This window comes from Typopeltis vanoorti, chromosome 4 (genome assembly GCF_054136105.1).
Source record: "Typopeltis vanoorti isolate ZY-2024b chromosome 4, IOZ_Tvanoo_1.0, whole genome shotgun sequence".
Classification (NCBI taxonomy): Eukaryota; Metazoa; Arthropoda; class Arachnida; order Uropygi; family Thelyphonidae; genus Typopeltis; species Typopeltis vanoorti.
In genome coordinates this window covers 17108888-17129505 of record NC_143552.1, presented here as the reverse complement: position 1 = coordinate 17129505, position 20618 = coordinate 17108888, and the positions used below count along the sequence as shown (strand labels likewise).

The 20618-nt window shown below is 38.5% G+C and overlaps 1 protein-coding gene across 1 annotated transcript in view; it reads left to right on the top strand.

The window, feature by feature from the left end:
* Positions 1-20618, top strand: part of rdgB (retinal degeneration B) — a 608184-nt gene that overhangs the window by 231940 nt on the left and 355626 nt on the right. The gene's annotated exons all lie outside the window — the stretch shown is intronic.

Here is a 20618-nt window from a genome sequence, read left to right as displayed (position 1 = left end):
CAGTTAATTAGTGATAATTTTGTTAAAAGCTATGAACCTGGTGAACGCAACATTGAGCTTGCTGTTAACTCTTCACTAGATGAAGAAACGCAGGTGTGTGAAGCCAAGGTATTAGAGCTGTTGCACAAATTGAATAAGAATTCAGCAATAGAGACCGATGGAATTTCAGCACGTGTGCTAAAAAAGCGTTCAGCTGAACTGGCCATTCCTTTGAACAGGATGTTTAATATGAGTCTTAGAACAGGGAAGGTTCCGCAGGAATGGAAGGAATGTATGGTAATTCCATTGCACAAGTGTGGTGCAAAGACGGATGTATCCAACTATCAATCACTTAGTATCTCAGGAGTGGTGGTGAAGATTTCGGAAATATTGATTAGGGCCCGCATTCAGAAATGGGTTGAAAGTGAATCTCTACTTTGCAATGAACAACATGGGTTTACTATGGGAAGGTCATGTTTTAGCAACTTGCTCACATTCTATAGCAATATTACCATTGAACTAGCCAAGGGGAATGGATACACCATGATACTTTTGGATTTTGCTTTTAACAGAAATAAGGCTTTTGACAGAATACACCATGGTAGACTGTTGCATAAATTGGAGAAAATGGGTTTGGGTTATACAATATTAGCATAGATAAGAGGATGGCTGACTGACAGATATCAATAAGTGGTATACGGGGGATCTGAGTCTGCAAGGTGAGATGTCTGGACGTGATGTAAGGGTAGTACTGCCCATAACCAGTATAAAGATTAATAAAAAAAAAAATAATAATAATAACAAGTGGTGTACCACAAGGATCAGTGCTTGGTCCACTGTTATTCAATATGCACATTAATGATATTGGGAAGGATTTGACAAGCGACATACACTTGCCAATGATGCAAAGATAGGTAGGGTAATCAGGAATGCTGCAGATATGCAGTCTTTGCAGAATGATTTGAATAGGCTGGAATTGTGGGCATCGGAAAATGGGTCAGTTCAATGTCACAGTCATTCACTGCGGCATGATTAGATATCCAATGTCATATCATATTGGTGGGATTAGGCTAGAAAAACCTGATGAGGCTAGGAATCTTGGAATGTTAATAGATAGGAAGTTGAAGTTCAGGGCATTTGGCAAAGATTGCAAATACAATCAAAAGATAATTGCAATGCTGAAGCGAACATTCACATGTAAAGATAAGGATGTTATTTTGCATGTTTACAAGGCCTTGATAAGACCTCACTTGGACTACTGTGCGCAGGTCTGGTCTCCTTGTTTCCGTTGTGATTCTGAAATATATTGGAGAGAGAGTATACAAAGGAGCGTTAAAAATGATATCAGGATTGTGGAATACTGATTATGAAGACGGATTGAGAATTTGTAGACTGCAGACACTAGCAAACAGGAGAAAGAGGGATGATATGATTGAGACTTTCTAACTTCTGAAAGGGTCATACAGGGTTTCAATGGATGGAATTTTTCAATTTATGGAGGATGGGGAAAGGATGAGAGGGCATCCTTAAAAGATGACAACGAAGTCCGCCAAGAAGGGTGTGAGGGCTAGATTTTTCTCTCAGAGGATGGTGCGTGATCGGAATGGATTGCCTTTAGATGTTGTTGGTGCAAGCAGTCTGAATGAATGCAAGAATAAGTATGATAGCTAGTGTGTGTAGTATGTGGCCTCCCTTGATGAGTCTCTGACTCCCTGGAAGTCTCTCTTAATAATAATAATAATAATAATAATAATAAGGGGACATCATGTTTTACTTCTTCTTCTTCTTATTGTGCTATCTTCTATCGAAGGTCAGCGACCATCTTGGCGAACAAACTGCGCTCTTGTGCTAATCTGAGCAGTTGTGCACTGCTCTTTCCTGTCCACGTCTTGATGTTGTCAAACCATGATATTCTTTTTCTTCCTCTAGTTCCTTTGTCATCAATTCTTCCTACCAAAATAGTTTGTAGAAGTTGGTATTTGCTGTTTCTCATGATGTGGCCAAGATATGATGTTTTTCGTTTCTTGATTATTTGTACAAGATGTTTAGCTTTGCCAATGGATTTTAAGACATCTTCATTGGTAATTTTTTCTGTCCATGATATCTTTAGCATTCTTCTGTATAGCCACATCTCAAAGGCTTCGATTTTCTTGATGGTTGTCGCCTTCAATGTCCAAGTTTCAACTCCATAGAGCAGAATAGACCACACGTAGCATTTCAGCATTCGTCATCTGACTTCCATGTTTAGGTCTTTATTGCAGAATAGTGTTCTCATTTTCATGAAGGACTGCTGTGCAACATCAATCCTTGTCTTTATATCTATTTCTGGATCTTGGGGGGGGGGGGGGGTGGGGGGGGGGGGGGGTGGGGGGGGGGGGGGGTGGGGGGGGGGGGGGGTGGGGGGGGGGGGGGGTGGGGGGGGGGGGGGGTGGGGGGGGGGGGGGGTGGGGGGGGGGGGGGGTGGGGGGGGGGGGGGGTGGGGGGGGGGGGGGGTGGGGGGGGGGGGGGGTGGGGGGGGGGGGGGGTGGGGGGGGGGGGGGGTGGGGGGGGGGGGGGGTGGGGGGGGGGGGGGGTGGGGGGGGGGGGGGGTGGGGGGGGGGGGGGGTGGGGGGGGGGGGGGGTGGGGGGGGGGGGGGGTGGGGGGGGGGGGGGGTGGGGGGGGGGGGGGGTGGGGGGGGGGGGGGGTGGGGGGGGGGGGGGGTGGGGGGGGGGGGGGGTGGGGGGGGGGGGGGGTGGGGGGGGGGGGGGGTGGGGGGGGGGGGGGGTGGGGGGGGGGGGGGGTGGGGGGGGGGGGGGGTGGGGGGGGGGGGGGGTGGGGGGGGGGGGGGGTGGGCACCCAAGGACAGCATTCCTCCTTTATCACATCCAGGAGTCTACCAAGTACCCTGCTCATGCAATCAAGCCTACTACGGTCAAACAGGAAGAACTGTGAATATCCGCATCAGCGAACATAAACGATACGTCCGGAAATATCATTATGGGAAGTCGGGCCTAGCAGACCATGCTCTGGATACCCCTGCACACAGGATCAACTGGAAAAACACAAAAGTACTACACAGAAACCCATTTAAATCAGAGAGATTGTTCTTAGAGGCGACAGAAGCCCTAAAACACACTCCAAATCTCAACAAATATGGCTGTATTAACTTGCCGAAGATCTGGGAGACAGTCATATTAAGAAAAAACTAGCACTTTTCTAGGACTCTAGTAATATATGATAGCGTTTTTTTTTTTTTTTTTTTTTTTTTTTTTTTTTTTTTTTTCAGATAGAGGGCGCCAAAATCAGGACTCTAGTCTTTGTGTTGCTGCTACAATTTTGGTTAAGTACACCATGTTGTTTTAGTCTTGCGTATTGTGACAAACAGTGTTTTTGTGCTCTGAAGATGCTGGTTATAATACCAGCGAAATATCAGCATCAAGTCAATAAATTAATTATTTACTTAGTTTCTGTGTTCTGTTATACCATTAAAATAATAAACAACATGTTCGACGAACACATAAGTCTGTCCACACGCTTGATACAGGGGTCGAAACGTCAATTGTTATTTTATTAATAATTAGTAAAATAATCATTTCAACACGTGTGTTTTGTGTCCCTAAATTCATCATCATCAAATTCCTGACATGTACCCTCAAGGGGTGTACAGGATATGATAGTACTACATGAAAAATTCACATCATTACTAACTTCCTATCTACAATTTTCCTCCAAATCAGTCTGTTACTTGTGAAGACTCCAACATTATCAGATCTTATATTTGTATCGTCTAAGGCATATTTGTACCATATCAATCCACCTTTATCTTGGTCTTCCTCTGGGTCGTTTTCCTGCCAACCTGGCAGAGAACACCTGTTTTGCTAATCTTTCCTCGTCCATTCTATTTCAGTGACCATACAAGCTGAGATTAGCTTGCTAACGCATTCCTGGATGCTGACAATGTCAAGTTCTTACCTAATATCCTCATTTTTAATATGATATTGCCATTGATGTCATCTGTTCATGCCTCTAATCTTTCTCAGGACTCTCATATCTGCAGTCTCTAGTCTTTGGTCAAGTGTTTTACTTCTGACCCAACTCTCAGATTATTATTATTACGGGTATCTCCATGGAGTCAGTAGACTCATCGCGGGAGACCCAAACTAGCAAAACAATATCTGTCATATCTCTTCTTGAATTCATTTACAGATGAAGAGCTCACAACTAAGTCAGGTAATGAATTCCACTCATTCACCACCCTCCAGGCAAAAAACCTTGTTCTGACACTCTTGTTAGCCACACTCTTCTTTAATTTCCAGGGATGACTTCTTGTTCTTCCATCACTATCACACAGCTGAAACATTTACCCTGCATCAATCCTATAAAAACCTTTCAGTAATTTAAATGTTTCTATCATATCCGCACTTCTCTGCCTATCAACCAACCTCTGCAATCCACAAGCTCCAAATCTATCAATGTAGGGAGCACTTTTTACATCACTCACCAACTTGGTCACTCTTCTCTGAACCCTCTCCACAGCCTCCTCATCTCCAAGAAATCCAGGTGACCAGACCTGAGCACAGTAATCCAAATGTGGAAGTATCAATGCTTTATAAAGGGGAATAATAACCTCTTTATCTCTGGATGTTAGTGTGTTCCTCAACAACCAAGTAATCCTATGTGCAATCTTGGACACCTTAGCAATGTGTCCTCTGCACTTCATCTCCCTATCTACCAAGACCCCTAGCCCCATCAATCTCTTTGAGTACTGTTCCATCAATGTACACAGCTGGTAATCTTTTAATCCCAAAATGCATGACTTTACACTTTTCCACATTGAACTGACATCCATTATCATTCACACAACACCCGAGCTGATATTCCATTTAAGCCTACAGCAGTGTTTACATTTAAATTTTGCGATATATTAAATACCTCTGATTCTTTAGCTTTAATTCTCACATTAGTTATTGCTACAGGTACAGAGATATCCTAACCTGCTTGATAGACTTTTGAAAAGTGATCACTCAGTAACTCGACTATTACATCTGATTTTGTCACCGCAATACCATCAGCACCCACTTAAGTTATCCTGCTGAAGTCATTCTTCCTTTTACTTGCTACATAGCGGAAGAACTCTTTGGGATTACCATTGATCTCTTTGGCTAAGGTCTTCTCATAATCTGATTTAGCTTTTCTTACTATGCTGGTAACCTTCCTAGCTTGAGCCTTGTACTGCTCATGGGTGTACTGATTGCCTTTCTCCTTGTAAAATCTCCATAACATTTTCTTTTTTTGCAGATCAAGCTTGATACTACTGCTCATCCATCTAACGCCTGCCTCGTTTGACTTCCTGACCACAGGGACACAATCTGATATTGCTTTCCTCAGATACCCGCTGATTTTATCCCATGCACTGCTAACATTTTTCCCCTGTAATATGTTCTGCCATGGGATGGCTGCAAGCTCACTCCGAAGCTTGTTATAATTGCCTAACCTGTAGTTCCATATATATCCCTTCTTAACAGAAAAATCCACAGATTTTGCAACCTCCCAAGTCAGTACCACATGATCGCTTTCACCAATTGGAGGTATCGAGGACACCTTACTTATGCATATAACCTCTGAACCAATAACCAGGTCATCCAACGCTCTCACACCCCGTGTCCCTTCATTTATGTGCTGTTTCAAGTAATTATCTCGTAGAAAATATATGAACTCCATTTCCTTTTTTGCTACGTATTTCCTCCTTCCAATTGATATCACTGTAATTAAAATCCCCCATAATAATCACTAAACCTACACTCGTTGCACTTATTTGCTGATGCATGAATTCAATATCTCCCCCTATACTCCCTGGCCTATAGCAGCATCCAAGTGTATATTTGGTTGCATTGGTCACTATTTCGCACCAGATCACCTCAAATGAACTCTCATTCACATGTCTATATCATCAACTTGATATGCTACTTTGTTTGGCTGCAACACATCAGCTATCATCAACAGTACTCCTTCCCCTGTTCTATCTTCTCTATCCTCCCTGAAAATACTGTACCCATCACATTCAATTCCAGTGACCACATTGTCTGCTGACAACCAAGTTTCACTAATGCCTACAACTTTTGGTGAGATTGCACTGACTAATGCCAAAAATTCTTCTCTCTTATTTCGAATGCTTCTTGAATTGGAATACAAAAATGGCAGATTCCCTGTAGATCTTGTAATGACTTTAGAACTGATATATAAGTCGCTAATTCAGTAATCCCATGCCAATTTTTATCCCCTCTCTTCTGCAATTTATTCTGCATATAAGGATCAATAATTATACAATCAGTGCTAAAGTCTCTCTCTCTCTTACACTCAACCTTTTCAATATTAGTTTCCCTGCCCAATTACTTCAACTTGTTCAGAAAACAGTAACTTCTTCAATTGCTTATGTTCTTCCATGTTCAGATGCAGTCCATCTCTAGAATACAACTGTCTTTTTCCTTCAAACACGCTCTGAACATCAACAAATTCCAGACCCCTTTTTTTTTGCACATTCTTGCAATCATATCATTCATTATCATCGCTCATCTACTTAACTCGTAATTGTCAAAACGAGGCAGCACACACTATCCACTATCCTTCCATTGACACTTTTCTTCTTCACAATGTTCTTAAATCTTTTCCTACCCAATTTATACCACCACTCAGGTCATTTGTACCTACCATAACTATCATCTTGTCTGCTTCATGCCCTCTCTTTATTGCTAAAGCCACTCTTTCTATTGTCCTACCAGCCAAGCACTCCTCGTGCATACCCTTAATCATAGAATCACCATATATCTTACCACTCTTAACTTCATTCAAGTCCACACAAGCGTCACTCATGGACTCATTTTCTACACTATTTAGCATGACTCTCCCAGTTTCATTACTGAACGCCCTATTACTTACCCCCCCCACACACACTCTCACAACATCTCGTTTCTTCTAGGCCACTTGTGGTTTTATTTTGTTGACTCGCAATCACTCCCATACAATTTATTACTGCATCATTCACCAAACACTCACTCGTACGTAATCATCTTCTAGTTACTTCAGCTAAAGTAATCTATAGTCTTAATTTCTCTGTTTAACACATTAAACTCAGTTTTAACTTCCAGTATCTCCTTACTGAGCACTTCCAATTCCTCATGCAGAAGATGGTCATTTTTCATTTTCATGAACTCCCACCGAAGTTCTCCCGCTACGGTCCCAATGTCAGACTTCCATTCCTAAACGCTCCAGCCTATCCCGACACTTCTCACATACGTCGACATTTTTGTTCTTCTCATTTAGCCATGCTGACCACAGATCCTTCACATTCTTAGGCGCATACATGTAGCAGTTTCCACAACGCATCCATTGTGAAAAATCTAAGGCTGAGCCAGCCTTTTGTGTAGAAGTAGAAGTCCTGCGCACCACTGACGTACGTTTTTTGTTGGATGCCATCTTTACATGTTGAAGTAGTGAAATAAACGGCAGTGAAAACACAACATATACAACACAGTTCCAAACAATAACACCACTGAAGGACACTTGTATCTAACTGATGCACAACTGCAGCACAATTTGAGACAAAAAGCCACACTATATTTAAATTTAAAAACACGTTTTCTAGACTAACTAAACACGACCGAGACACATTCACCAAGAACCAATGCATAAGTTAAAACTGGTTTGAACACTGTCTTGTATACAGCTAATTGAGTGTTCTGACTAATTTCTCTCTTATTCCATATGAATTTATTCAATTGACTTCCTACCATACCAGCTTTGTTGATTCTGCTGTCCATTTCCATATTTAATTTACCATCTTCGCTAAAAAGTGTGCCTAAGTAGCTGAAATGTTTTACTTGTTCTATAAGTTCTCCATTCACAATGCATTTGATATTTTCAATGTTTCTGCCTATTTTCATTGTCTTTGTCTTTTTATTGCTGACCGTCATACCATATCTATTACAACACCTATTCAATTTAGTTAGAGAATCTTGCAGACTTGTAGCGGATTTATTTAGAAGTATAACATCATCCGCATAAAGCAAACAGCTGACATTAACATCTCCAATTCTGATATCATGTTTAATACCACTTTCCTTCATAATGTGATCCATATAGATAATGAATAACAGAGGGGATAATGTACATCCTTGTCTCACACCAGATTTAACATTAAACCATCTTCCTGTACTTCCTTCAATTCTAACTGCACACATACAATTCAAATAAAGACTAAGTATTGCTTGATATAATACCCCATTGACACCATATAACTGTAGCATATTGAATAGCTTCTCTCTTGGCACTTTGTCATATGTCTTTTCCAGATTGACTAAACTTAAATACAGATGTTGAAAGTCCATAGATTGGGAGATACCGAGATAGGAGTGTTCGTAGCTTGCTCCACCTTTACAAGGAGTTGCCCGGTGTTGTACCACTTTACCCCAGTACAGAAGATACTTTCAGGCGCGAACTTTGTTTGCACACACTTGGATAAAGGATTAAACTAAATTTATTAAATACAGATCTTTGTTATACTCCCATTCTTTCTCATCTATTTGTCGTAAAGTGAACATCTGATCCTGACAGCCTCTATTTGGCCTGAATCCAGCTTGTTCTTCACCAAGCTTTCCTTTCACAATTCTTCTCAACCATTTCTCAAATCTTGCCAGGAACAGTCAGTGCGGGAATACATCTGTAATTCTCATATTCAGTTTTATTTCCCTTTTTGTATATGGGTACTATGAGAGCTCTACTCCAATCATCGGGAATTCGTCCCTCTGTCCAGGCCTTTTGAACTATGGAGTGCAGCCACTGTAAGACTTTTATACCACCATACTTCAGCATTTTCTGGTCAAATATCATCTACTCCTGCTGCCTTTCCACATTTCAAGCCTTTGATGGCTTTTTCTACTTCAAGTATGGATATGTATTCCTGACTGCATGCCTGGTCAGTGTTTTTTACCACTGTGCTGTCATCGCTGCTTGTTTCATTTAGCAGTTTATCAAAGTAATTACGCCATTCTTCAAGGATATCTTTTTCTTCCGTTTTCATGTCACCATTATCATCTCTAACTCCTTTCACAGCACTCTTTTCTCCGTTTCTAGGTTTCTTCTACAACCTCCAGAATATTTTACCACCTACTTGATATTTATTTTTTATGTTCTTGCCAAAGTTCTCCCATGACTTTTGTTTAGCCAGATTTACACAGTGTTTCGCTTTCTTACATTTGTCTCTGTATTCTCTAAGAGCACAAGCTGACTTATTTGCCAGGAACTTTTGATATGCTTTCTTCTTTTCCTTCACTGCCTCTTTAACTTCCTGTGTCCACCATGGAGTTCTGATTTTTCTATCCTTGCAGACAACCTCCGGCTGAATCAATCAGGGTTTTCTTCAAGGCATGCCACTGAATTGGCAATTTTGAGAACAGGAACCAAACTCCAAGGTTTGGTTCCTGTTCTCAAACTCTTTTATTTTTTTTTTCAATAATCTTTGTGTATTTTAGTCTTCAGTTCACATCTGAGAGCTGCTCAACTTTTATTCGCTTTAAAACTTTTTTACATGTTATTCTTTTCGATATTAAATTCAATTTCATCCTGCTCATGACTAAATAGTGATCACTTTCAATTTCAAATCCTCTGTACACTCTGGTGTCCTGCACCAGGGAGAAAACATCACTATCAACTAAAACATAGTCAATGAGACTTTTCTTATTCCTTGCCTCTTCTCTCCATGTGAATTTGTGCACATTTTTATGTTTCAATATGTTGTTAGTAATAACCAGTCCATGTCCTGAGCTGAAATACAACAAGTATTTGGCATTATTATTAGCTTTGCTCTTTTCTTGAAATTTTCCCAAAATATTTTTGTATGCCTGACAATCATTTCCTACTCTGCTATTTAGATCCTCAACAAGGACCAACTTTTCCTTTTTCATTGTGTCAGCTGCTTATTCTAAAGCATCAAAAAATTCATCCACTTTTACCTTAGTAGAACCTTCTGTGGGACCATAGGTACTCATTGTTCATTGTCACTCAAGTCATCATCATCAAATTCCTGCCATGTACCCTCAAGGGGTGTACAGAATATGACAGTACTACATGAAAAATTTACATCATTACTAACTTCCTATCTACAATTTTCCTCCAAATCAGTCTGTTACTTGTCAAGACTCCAACATAATCAGATCTTATATTTCTATCATCTAAGGCACTTTGTACCGTATCAATCCACCTATATCTTGGTCTTCCTCTGGGTCGTTTTCCTGCCAGCCTCGTAGAGAACACTTGTTTTGCTAATCTTTCCTCTCCCATTCTATTTAAGTGACCATACCACCTGAGATTAGCTCTGCTAATGCATTCCTGGATGCTGACTATGTCAAGTTCTTTCCTAATATCCTCATTTTTAATATGATATTGCCATTGATGCCATCTGTTCACGCCTCTAATCTTTCTCAGGACTCTCATAACTGCGGTCTCTAGTCTTTGGTCAAGTGTTTTACTTCTGACCCAGCTCTCAGATCCATAAGTTAAAACTGGTTTGAACACTGTCTTGTATACAGCTAATTTAGTGTTCTGACTAATTTCTCTCTTATTCCATATGAATTTATTCACTTAACTTCCCACCATACCAGCTTTGCTGATTCTGTTGTCTATTTCTATATTTAATTTACCATCTTCAGTAAGAATTGTGCCTAAGTAGCTGAAATGTTTTACTTGTTCCACAGGTTCTCCATTCACAACACAGTTGACATTTTCAATGATTCTGCCTATTTTCATTGCCTTTGTCTTTTTATTGCTGACCTTCATACCATATCTATTACAACAGCTATTCAATTTAGTCAGAGAATCTTGCAGACTTGTAGCGGATTTATTTAGAAGTATAACATCATCCGCATAAAGCAAAGAGCTTTATGTCAAAATTATATCAGAATTTATATCAAAATTGGAGATGTTAATCTCCAATTTTGTTATCAGGTTTAATACCACTTTCTTTCATTATGTGATCCATATAGATAATGAATGACAGAGGGGATAATGTACATCCTTGTCTCACACCAGATTTAACATTAAACCATCTTCCTGTACTTCTTTCAATTCTAACTGCTGACTTACAACTGAAATAAAGACTAAGTATTGCTTGATATAATGCCCCATTGACACCATATAACTGCAGCGTATTGAATAGCTTCTCTCTTGTCACCTTGTCATTTGTCTTTTCCAAATCGACAAAACTTAAATACAGATCTTTGTTATATTCCCATGCTTTCTCGACTATTTGTAGTAAAGTGAAGATCTGATCTTGACAGCCTCTATTTGTCCTGAATCCAGCTTGTTCTTCACCAAGCTTTTCTTCCATAATTCTTCTCAACCGTTTCTCAAGTATACTTGCATAGATCTTGCCAGGAACACTCAGTAGGGAAATACCTCTGTAATTCTCACATTCAGTTTTATTTCCCTTTTTATATATGGGTACTATGAGAGCTCTACTCCAATCATCGGGAATTCATCCCTCTGTCCAGGCTTTCTGAAATATGCAGTGAAGCCACTGTAAGATTTTTATACCACCATACTTCAGTATTTCTGGTCGAATATCATCTACTCCTGCTGCCTTTCCATATTTCAAGGCTTTGATGGCTTTTTCTACTTCAAGTATGGATATGTATTCCTGACTTCATGCTGGTCAGTGTTTTTTATCACTGTGCTGTTATCACTGCTTGTTTCATTTCAAAGTAATTACTCCATACTTCAAGGATATCTTTTTCTCCTGTTTTCATGTCACCTTTATTATCTCTAACTCCTTTTACGGTACTCTTTCCTCCATTTCTAAGCTTCTTCAACAACCTCCAGAATATCTTACCACCCTCTTGATATTTATTTTCTATGTTCTTGCCAAAGTCCTCCCATGACTTTTGTTTAGCTAGTTTTACACAGGGTTTCACTTTCTTACATATGTCTCTGTATTCTCTAAGAGCACAACCTGACTTATTTGCCAGGAACTTTTGATATGCTTTCTTCTTTTCCTTTACTGCCTCTTTAACTTCCTGTGTCCACCAGGGAGTTCTGATTTTTTTATCCTTGCACACAACCTCACCACATGTCTCTCTGGCAGAATCAATCAATGTTTTCTTCAGAGTTTGCCACTGAATCTCCAAGGTTTGATTCCTGTTCTCAAACTCTTTCATTTTATTTTCAATAATCTTTGTGTATTTTAGTCTACAGTTCACATCTGAGATCTGCTCAACTTTTGTTCGCTTGAAAACTTTCTTACATGTTATTCTTTTCAATATGAAATTCAATTTTATCCTGCTCAAGACTAAATAGTGATCACTTCCAATTTCAAATCCTCTGTACACTCTGGTGTCCTGCACCCGGGAGAAAACATCACTATCAACAATAACATAGTCAATGAGACTTTTCTTATTCCTAGCCTCTTTTCTCCATGTGAATTTGTGCACATTTTTATGTTGGAACATGGTGTTAGTAATAACCAGTCCATGTCCTGAGCAGAAATCTAACAGATATTTGCCATTATTATTAGCTTTGCTCTTTCAAGTCTCATTGTCCAATTCCCCATTCTAATATTTGCTCACATCACTCTACTTGAGACTACCTGCCATACACGAAGATTAGCCTCATATTTTGTGTTGAATACTATGGCTACTCCTTCTTTTCCTTGATTGTCATTTCCTGAATATAACATTTTGTATTTATTGCACAGAAAGATCTCACCAGTTTTTGTCTTTTTTGTTTCAGTCACCCCTATTATGTCAATCTGGTACTAATCTAATTCCTCAGCTAGCTCCATTTCTTTGCCATTCAGGCTTCTTATGTTGATAGTACCGATCTTTAAATCTGGTGATGTTGAATTGGGGTGTGTTTTCAGGTTTGTTCCAGTAGCTGACTTTTCGCTGTTTGCCCTGGTTCTCTGGCGAAAACAATGGGGGCCTTGTTTAACCGGGTGATGCCCTTGCCGACATGAAATTTTGTCATGTTGTACCATCATTTTGTGTATTGGTTTAAGCCAATAAGAATACAATTTGGTTGGCTAAATCCCAAATTGCCAGCCCATCCTCGTTCGTTCAGTATCTTGGTAGATATCCAACAGGGTGCACCACGAGAAGGTGAGGATTGGACATTAGGTTAGAAACCCTGGTCGGTTCTCCGCATTTCTTTAAAGGCTATGTGGAGGTCTCCTATCAGTTATACAGCTTTGACCCTTAAGCACGCTGTCCGTAAATTTTTATATATGAATTCTGATCACTGTGTAACCTTAAAAGAAAGAGTTAAGATTAATACATTTACTCCAGAGCCATTATTTCGTCCTTGTAGTGGTTCTCAGTAAGATCTACAAAATATCCCTCTACAGCTCAATGACCTCTTGATTCGAAGAAAAACGCTGACCATCTAGGGAGAATTTTAGTTTTGGAAAGGGATAGAAGTCAGAAGGAGACAAATCAGGGGAATAGGTGGGATGTTTCAACAATTCATAGTGCAGATCCCTTAATTTTCCCATTGCCAGAACACCTTTGTGAGCAGATGCATTGTCCTGATGAAAGATGATTTTTTTCTTCTGAAAACCGGGTCTTTTTTCGCAAATTTTTTCGTCTAGTCTGGTTTAAAGTTTGGAATTATATTCCCCAGTTATTGTTTTACCCTTTTCAAGATAATTAATAAACAAAATGCTTTTAGCATCCGAAAACACTGAGGCCATGACCTTTCCTGATGATGGAACTGACTTTGTCTTCTTTGGTGCTGATCAATCAACATCTGTCCACTGTTTTAACTGCTGTATGGATTCTAGTGTGTAATGGTGACTCCAGGTCTCATCCATAGTAATAAATCGACGCACAAAATCAATTTTATTCTTGCAAGTACGGCACCCATTTTGTGCAGAGCATTTTCATTTCCAATTCTTCATGCAAAATATATCCAACACGTTCTTCTGAAATGCCTTTAGTCTCGGCAATTTCACGCACTTTCACTTGCCAGTCATCCAATATCATATCGTGCACTTGAACAACAATAGAAATGAGTGATTTCTGTTGTTGTTACACTTTTTAGGACGTCCTTCACGTGGATCATCTTCACGGCTGGTACGCCCATGTTTATACGTGGCAACCCATTTCTTAATTGTTGAAAATGAAGGAGAGGAGTGCCCATAGACTTTTATGAACTTCGAATGAATTTCTTTTGCCGTTAAACCTTCTTTTATAAGGATTTTTATAAGTGCACAATACTCAGTTTTATCCATTTCAAGGGATACAGACAACAGTTTTGCTTCAGACAGCAGTACAAAACAAACTACTTGATAGAATGACTTGCAATTTCACATGACAGATGTACGAACTTGGAAAAAAAAAAAAAATCATGCCGAGAGTGTTGCCATCTATGGTCGAGGTCAAGAACTTTTCAGACCGCCCTTGTAAATACTTAGATTGCTACTGTTATTTAATCTGGGGTTCATCATCAGTGAGTATTTCTAAATTTGCAGACATTCAAAAGCTCTGCTATAATAATAACTGTTGGTAAATACAACTATTTGTTTTAGTGTGTAAAATTATTTGTGCATTTCAGTTCGTAATTTCAAAGAAAAGAGACCATCTGCATAGGATCTGCCATAACATGGAATCTGTTTTATCCATCACCTTTCTTATCACTGTAATGACTAATTTTTGGTTTATTTTGTAACCACTATTGACAAGATTTATTCCTCAATAAGTTTTGCCATCTTGAAAAGTTGTTTTAAACTGTGATCAGGAAGTACAGCCAAAATCTTGGCTTTCTGCCATGATTTGGTAGTTCTTCCCCATCTCATATTGTATTGAGGAAATCTCTAATCTTGATTTAAGAGTTTTATAGTCCTATTTGAACAGTTCTTTGTCAAAAACCGTCTTCTCTAGAATTTGCTGTTTTCGAAATAATTTACTATATTGCTCAATTCCTCTGTGAAAATATATTCTACAAGATTATTTTTGGATTGTGATGTTGTTATTATTATCATTCAGGCCTCCATGGAGTCAGACTAATTGTGGGAGAATCAAGCTAGAAAACACCATCTATCATACCATGCTTTGAACCCAATGGCCTTTCATGATCTCACCACTCTATCAGGCAATGCATTCCACGGTTCAGCCTCCCTCCATGCAAAGAAACCACTCCTTACCCTCTTGCTCACAACTTCCTTTTGTAACTTCCAGGGAGAGCCCCTTGTCCTTGCTCCTTTACCCATGTTCCACCAAACTCTGCAGTCCACATCCCCTCAGCCGATCCTCATAACTAACATTGTACAGTCCTCAGGACTGTACAATGTATATAATCTTTGTTATCCACCTCTGCACTGTTTCCACGTTTCCAAATTTCAGCACAATAGTCCAAGTGTTTTATACAATGTAATGACAACGCTTTTATCTCTGCAGGTCAGCATCCTTCTCAGTATTGCAGTAATCCTCTGGGTTACCTTCACCAAATTTGCAATATGTTTCCTGAATTTCAGTTTTGATCAATCATCACCCTCCCATGTCCCTTGTCTCCTCTCACCTCCTCCAGTATAGTTGCTCCAACAGAGTATGCAGCCTCCCATCAATTTATCCCAAACTTCAAGACTATATTTAACTGAATTAATCTGATCCCCATTCAGTTGCTCATCTATCCAGTTTATTGAAATCTTCTTGCAGAGCATACCACATCTGCACTATTACTAATAACCTTTCCCAGCTTCACATCATCTGCAAACAACTGAATATCTCCATGCAATCCATTGATGTAGGTTAAACAATACAGGTCCCAATACTTAGCCCTGTTGGACCCCACTTTTGACCTTCTGTTTCCTTGATACCACTCCCTCATACACAACTTTCTAATACCCATCAGATAGCCCATCCTGAATACAGTTCACTAACCTGACATCTAAACCTCGTGTACTGCAACTTATATATCAGTTTATCACATGGTACCATATCAAATGCTTTTGTAAAATCAAAAGAAAAAAAAAGCTGCTATGCTTTTCCCTCATCAACTGGTCTTGTCACTTTATTATAATGCTGTGGGAATGGACAATATATCACCATATGTATTCTTAAGGAATGTGTACAGCAGTTAGCTATGCCTTTGATCTGGTTATTTAATGAAATTGCAGTGGGGAGGGTTCCTAATTAGTGAAAAGAAGGGATAATAGTACCTCTCCACATGCATAGTTCTAGGACAGAAGTTTCCAATTATAGACCAGTCTGTATACGTGGGTGGTCTTAATGGCAACACTATTGGCAAGATTTTTTTTTCAAAGTTGGTACATCTGTCACAGTCATCCATGTGAAATTGCAAGTCATTCTGTCAAGTAGTATTTTTTTATACAACTATCAGAAGCCAAAGTGTTGTCTGTATCTCTTGAAATGGATAAAATTGAGTATTGCACGGTTATAAGGAGTTGTGATAGACTTTATATTGTCTAGCGTTGACCTCACACAGTGAGTCTTGTGACTCCCTGTGGGAGGTTACTTGGAGTTCGAGAAAGTAATAATAAAATATCCTCATTCATTCCACTGTCATAACACATCCTTAAAAATGGTGTCATTTTTCTTTTTTACATAAGCTTTCAAATGGTGCTTATTTTAATAGTCCACAAATGCTTAACCATTCTTCTTCAATGGATTCACTTATTTGTATATTTCTGCTAACATTTGTATTCCATGTAAGCTATAGCTTCATATTGGACTGAATTAATTATACTATTTTCTCATTCTGGTGTTTAACCTCTCATCAGCAATAGACAGAGACGTCGTGAGGAATTTTGGTGCCTATGGCCAAGAAAGAAAATTGCACCATTCTAAAAAAAAAAAAAAAAAAAAACTTTAAAAATCTCAATTTTTGCACCTGTGTAAAATTAGTGCCTATGGCCAGGGCCACGTTTGCCATAGCCCCACTATGCCTCTGCCAATAGATAGACTTACTATGTTCATTATTTCTTTCAGGAGGAAGTAGAAGCTTTGATTACTGTTCTTATCTATTTCCACCATTGTATATACTCCACAGATGTCTGACATGCTGTTTGAAATATAATCATAAATATAACTAATTACTTTTTTCTAGGGTTCTACATGTGATCTGTACTCCTCCTCCTTTTATTCTCTCATTGCTACTTATACAACTGTAAAATTATATATAAATATTAGCTAGTTGTGATTTCAACTGTTTTTTTTTTTTTGTCTCAAAAATCACTGTATATTTATTTATTAAGGTGGGTATAAGGGGCCCATATATATATATATATATATATATATATATATATGGTCCCTGTATGTTCCAAATTAAGTTTTGTGTATTTTTTATTCATAAAAAATACACAAAACACAGTTCAAAGAATGCTTCACACATTGCATGAAGGCTCACACTTTTATGATTTGCTTTATAGAGGCTTTATACATAAACTTGAATCATATCACATAACATATACTCTATATAACGTAATTCTGCAGTTCTTTGGACTTCATCTTCAGAATTGCTCATTAGAAATTTATATAAATGTTTATGAAGTAAATTGTTATGTACATATTTTCTATTAGTGCAGATATTATGCAGCAATTTCAAGAAGTGATAATCATTTCCAAATTTTTCATAATAGAATTAAAATGGTATTTTGCTTTGATGGCTAAATCCCCCCCCCCACACACACACACTGTCACAAACAATTTTTGAAATTTGCCTATTATTTGACCGTTTTCAGTAAATAAGAATGCAATCTACCAATAGTGAAACTAGTGCATGCCACAGATGAGAAATTTTTAAAATAGGACTAATAATATTTTTACTACAAAATGACAGAGTAAAAAATAATGTTGTTATGGCATATTCAAAGAAAGAATTAGATTCTCTGATTGGGCACGGGAATGGAGATGCGAGTTCAATGTTGCAAAATGTAAGGTTTTAAAATTTGGAAAACAAAAAGGGGACGCAGAATTTATGCTTGGTGAGGATATATTGTTGAAGGTGGAGGAAAATAGAAGATCTGGGGGTGTTAGTGGATAAGGATTTGAAATTTAGGGGACTCATAACCAAAATTGTGAAGACAACACAAAGGCTTTTGAGAATAATGCGGAGGATACTGACTTGTAGAAGTAGGGAGATTCTTGTTCCATTGTATTGTATAAGGCTTTGATTAGGCCACACATGGACTATTGTTCCTGCATTTGGTCACCTGGTTTTCAGAAGGATGAAGAGATGTTGGAAAGGGTCCAGAGGCAACTGACTAAGGTAGTTTCTAACCTCTGGAATGTCGAGTATGAGGAAAGATTGAGAAGATGCAACTTACAGAGTCTGGTGGCGAGGAGGAAGAGGGGAAAGTATGATAGAGACCTACAAGTTAGTAAGGGATTGTTATAGGATCAATGCTGGAGAGGTTCTACAGAAAATAGTGGGAGATCAGGGGAGAACCAGGAGTCATCCCTGGAAAATGTATAAAGAGGGTGTGAGTAGTGGAGTGAGAAGCAGGTTTTTTTCATGCAGAGTTGTGAATGATTGCAATGCCTTGCCTGAGAGTGTGGTGTCTGCAGAGAATTTGAGTGTGTTTAAAGCACGGTATGATGAGCTGTGTGTATAATAAAAGGACTTCCTAGATGAGTCTTTGACTCCATGGGGGTCTTGGGTAGTAATAATAATAAATAGAAGTGCAGAAAAATTATTTCATGCTGTTCAGCTTTCTTCCTTCATGTCATAAATATGACTTTTTAAGTATAGACAATAACAGGTAATCTATTTGTAAAAATTTAACTGATTGCTACTCTCTAAAGAACTGAATACTGTGACCCAGAAAGTAAATGAGGTAGTGGTTGGAATAATCAAATTGCAAAGAAATAATATGGATATAGATAAGAGAATAATTATTTCAGATACTCAAATGTGAAATACACACTGCAAAAAATATGAAATTATAACAAAGTAGATATGTATAATTTAGTTATTGTGAGTGGTCATGGTGGTGGGGGAGCATTGATTGGAATACTGTGAAACAAACATAAAAGTTAAATCAATATCTCAGCTAATTTTACTATACATTTAGTAAAATTAGATTTAGTAAAATTTAAGAAAAAGAATTATTATTAGTGAAATGAGCACTCTACAAATAACAATAATAATCTTTTTTTATTTTTCAACTGCAAGTTAATTTGAAATACTACTGAATATAAATTTATGATATTTTTAAAATATCAGAAATTTATTTTCATAAAATTCATGTTCGTATTCATTTTCTTGTTCATAAAATTATTATTGTTGTTATTAAATGACTTCTCCAAGGAGTCCAAAGACTCATCGAGGGAGGGCACCAACTCCACGGCTCTCAGACTCCACCACTTAATCCACAAACTACAGCGAACTGCAACTATCATCATCATCTACAACAATGGCATCTACTGCCCACCACCACTAGTATTTTTTGTCTGTAAATTGTGGATAGACTAATTTTTCTGTATGTGAGAGAAAAACCCAAGTTTCCAGTAGAAAAAAGCCTGCTACCTCTGTATGAGATCAGCTAACTCACCTTCAATTAAAGAAAACAAAAAACCATATAAAGATTCCTCTTGTCATGACGAGAATCAATCTTAGACCTTTTCCAATCGAAGGGCGCAACATTATTATTAGTGAAATTGAGCACTCTACAAATAACAATAATAATCTTTTTTATTTTTCAACTGCAAGTTCATTGGAAATACTTCTGAATATAAATTTATGATATTTTAAAAATATTATAAATTTATTTTCATAAAATTCATATTCATATTCATCTTCATTTTCTTGTTCATAAAATTATTATTATTATTAAGTGACGCTCTTTGGGGGTTACAGGATCCTCCTCTTACGGGACCCTGTAACCCCCCAGAGAGCGCGTCCCCTGGGTGGCGGATAGGGGGGAACCCACTGTGTGTGTGTGTGTGTGTGTGTGTGTGTGTGTGTGTGTGTGTGTGTGTGTGTGTATGGTGAGGTGGTCCGAATATACTGAATAAGGACTCGTGGACCAACAGGGCCATAAGGGGCAATCATCTTGATTGTAAGGGAAGCGGCACTCCCATGGACCCCTAGCTGGATCTATCCTCTCCTTCTACTTTGAGGAAGATCCACTTACTTTAATCTTTCCTATAAGGCCTTATCAGCCAACTCTTCTTATATTATGACCCTTATGCTATTAGAGTACTTGAGGGCCATGGGGGTCTTTTCATTTCTGGCCTTACAACTATGCCCTCTCTATAAATCTTACTATAATTCTTCTATAATCTACTCTTTCCCCTTCAATATACCCAATTCCTCCTATGGGTTTAAATTCGGAAGAAGGCTAGTTCAGAAGCCTTAAGGTAGCAGCCCTACCACTCAACTATTCCATTGTCAGGCTAGTCCCCTGACATGGAGAACATAATCCTACTTGTAAGCTGACAGAAAAAGATAATCGGATTGAATCTATGGGAAACGACCCTGGAATGGAAAAGGGAAAACAAAAATGGAAATGACAAAATATAATACACATAGCAAACTGGAATGTAATAGGAATAGCATATAAAGAAATAGAATTAAACCAGTTATTAAATGAAATTTTAAAATAGCAGTAATCACTGAAACAAAAAAGAAATTAAAAGGAACTATGAGAAATGAA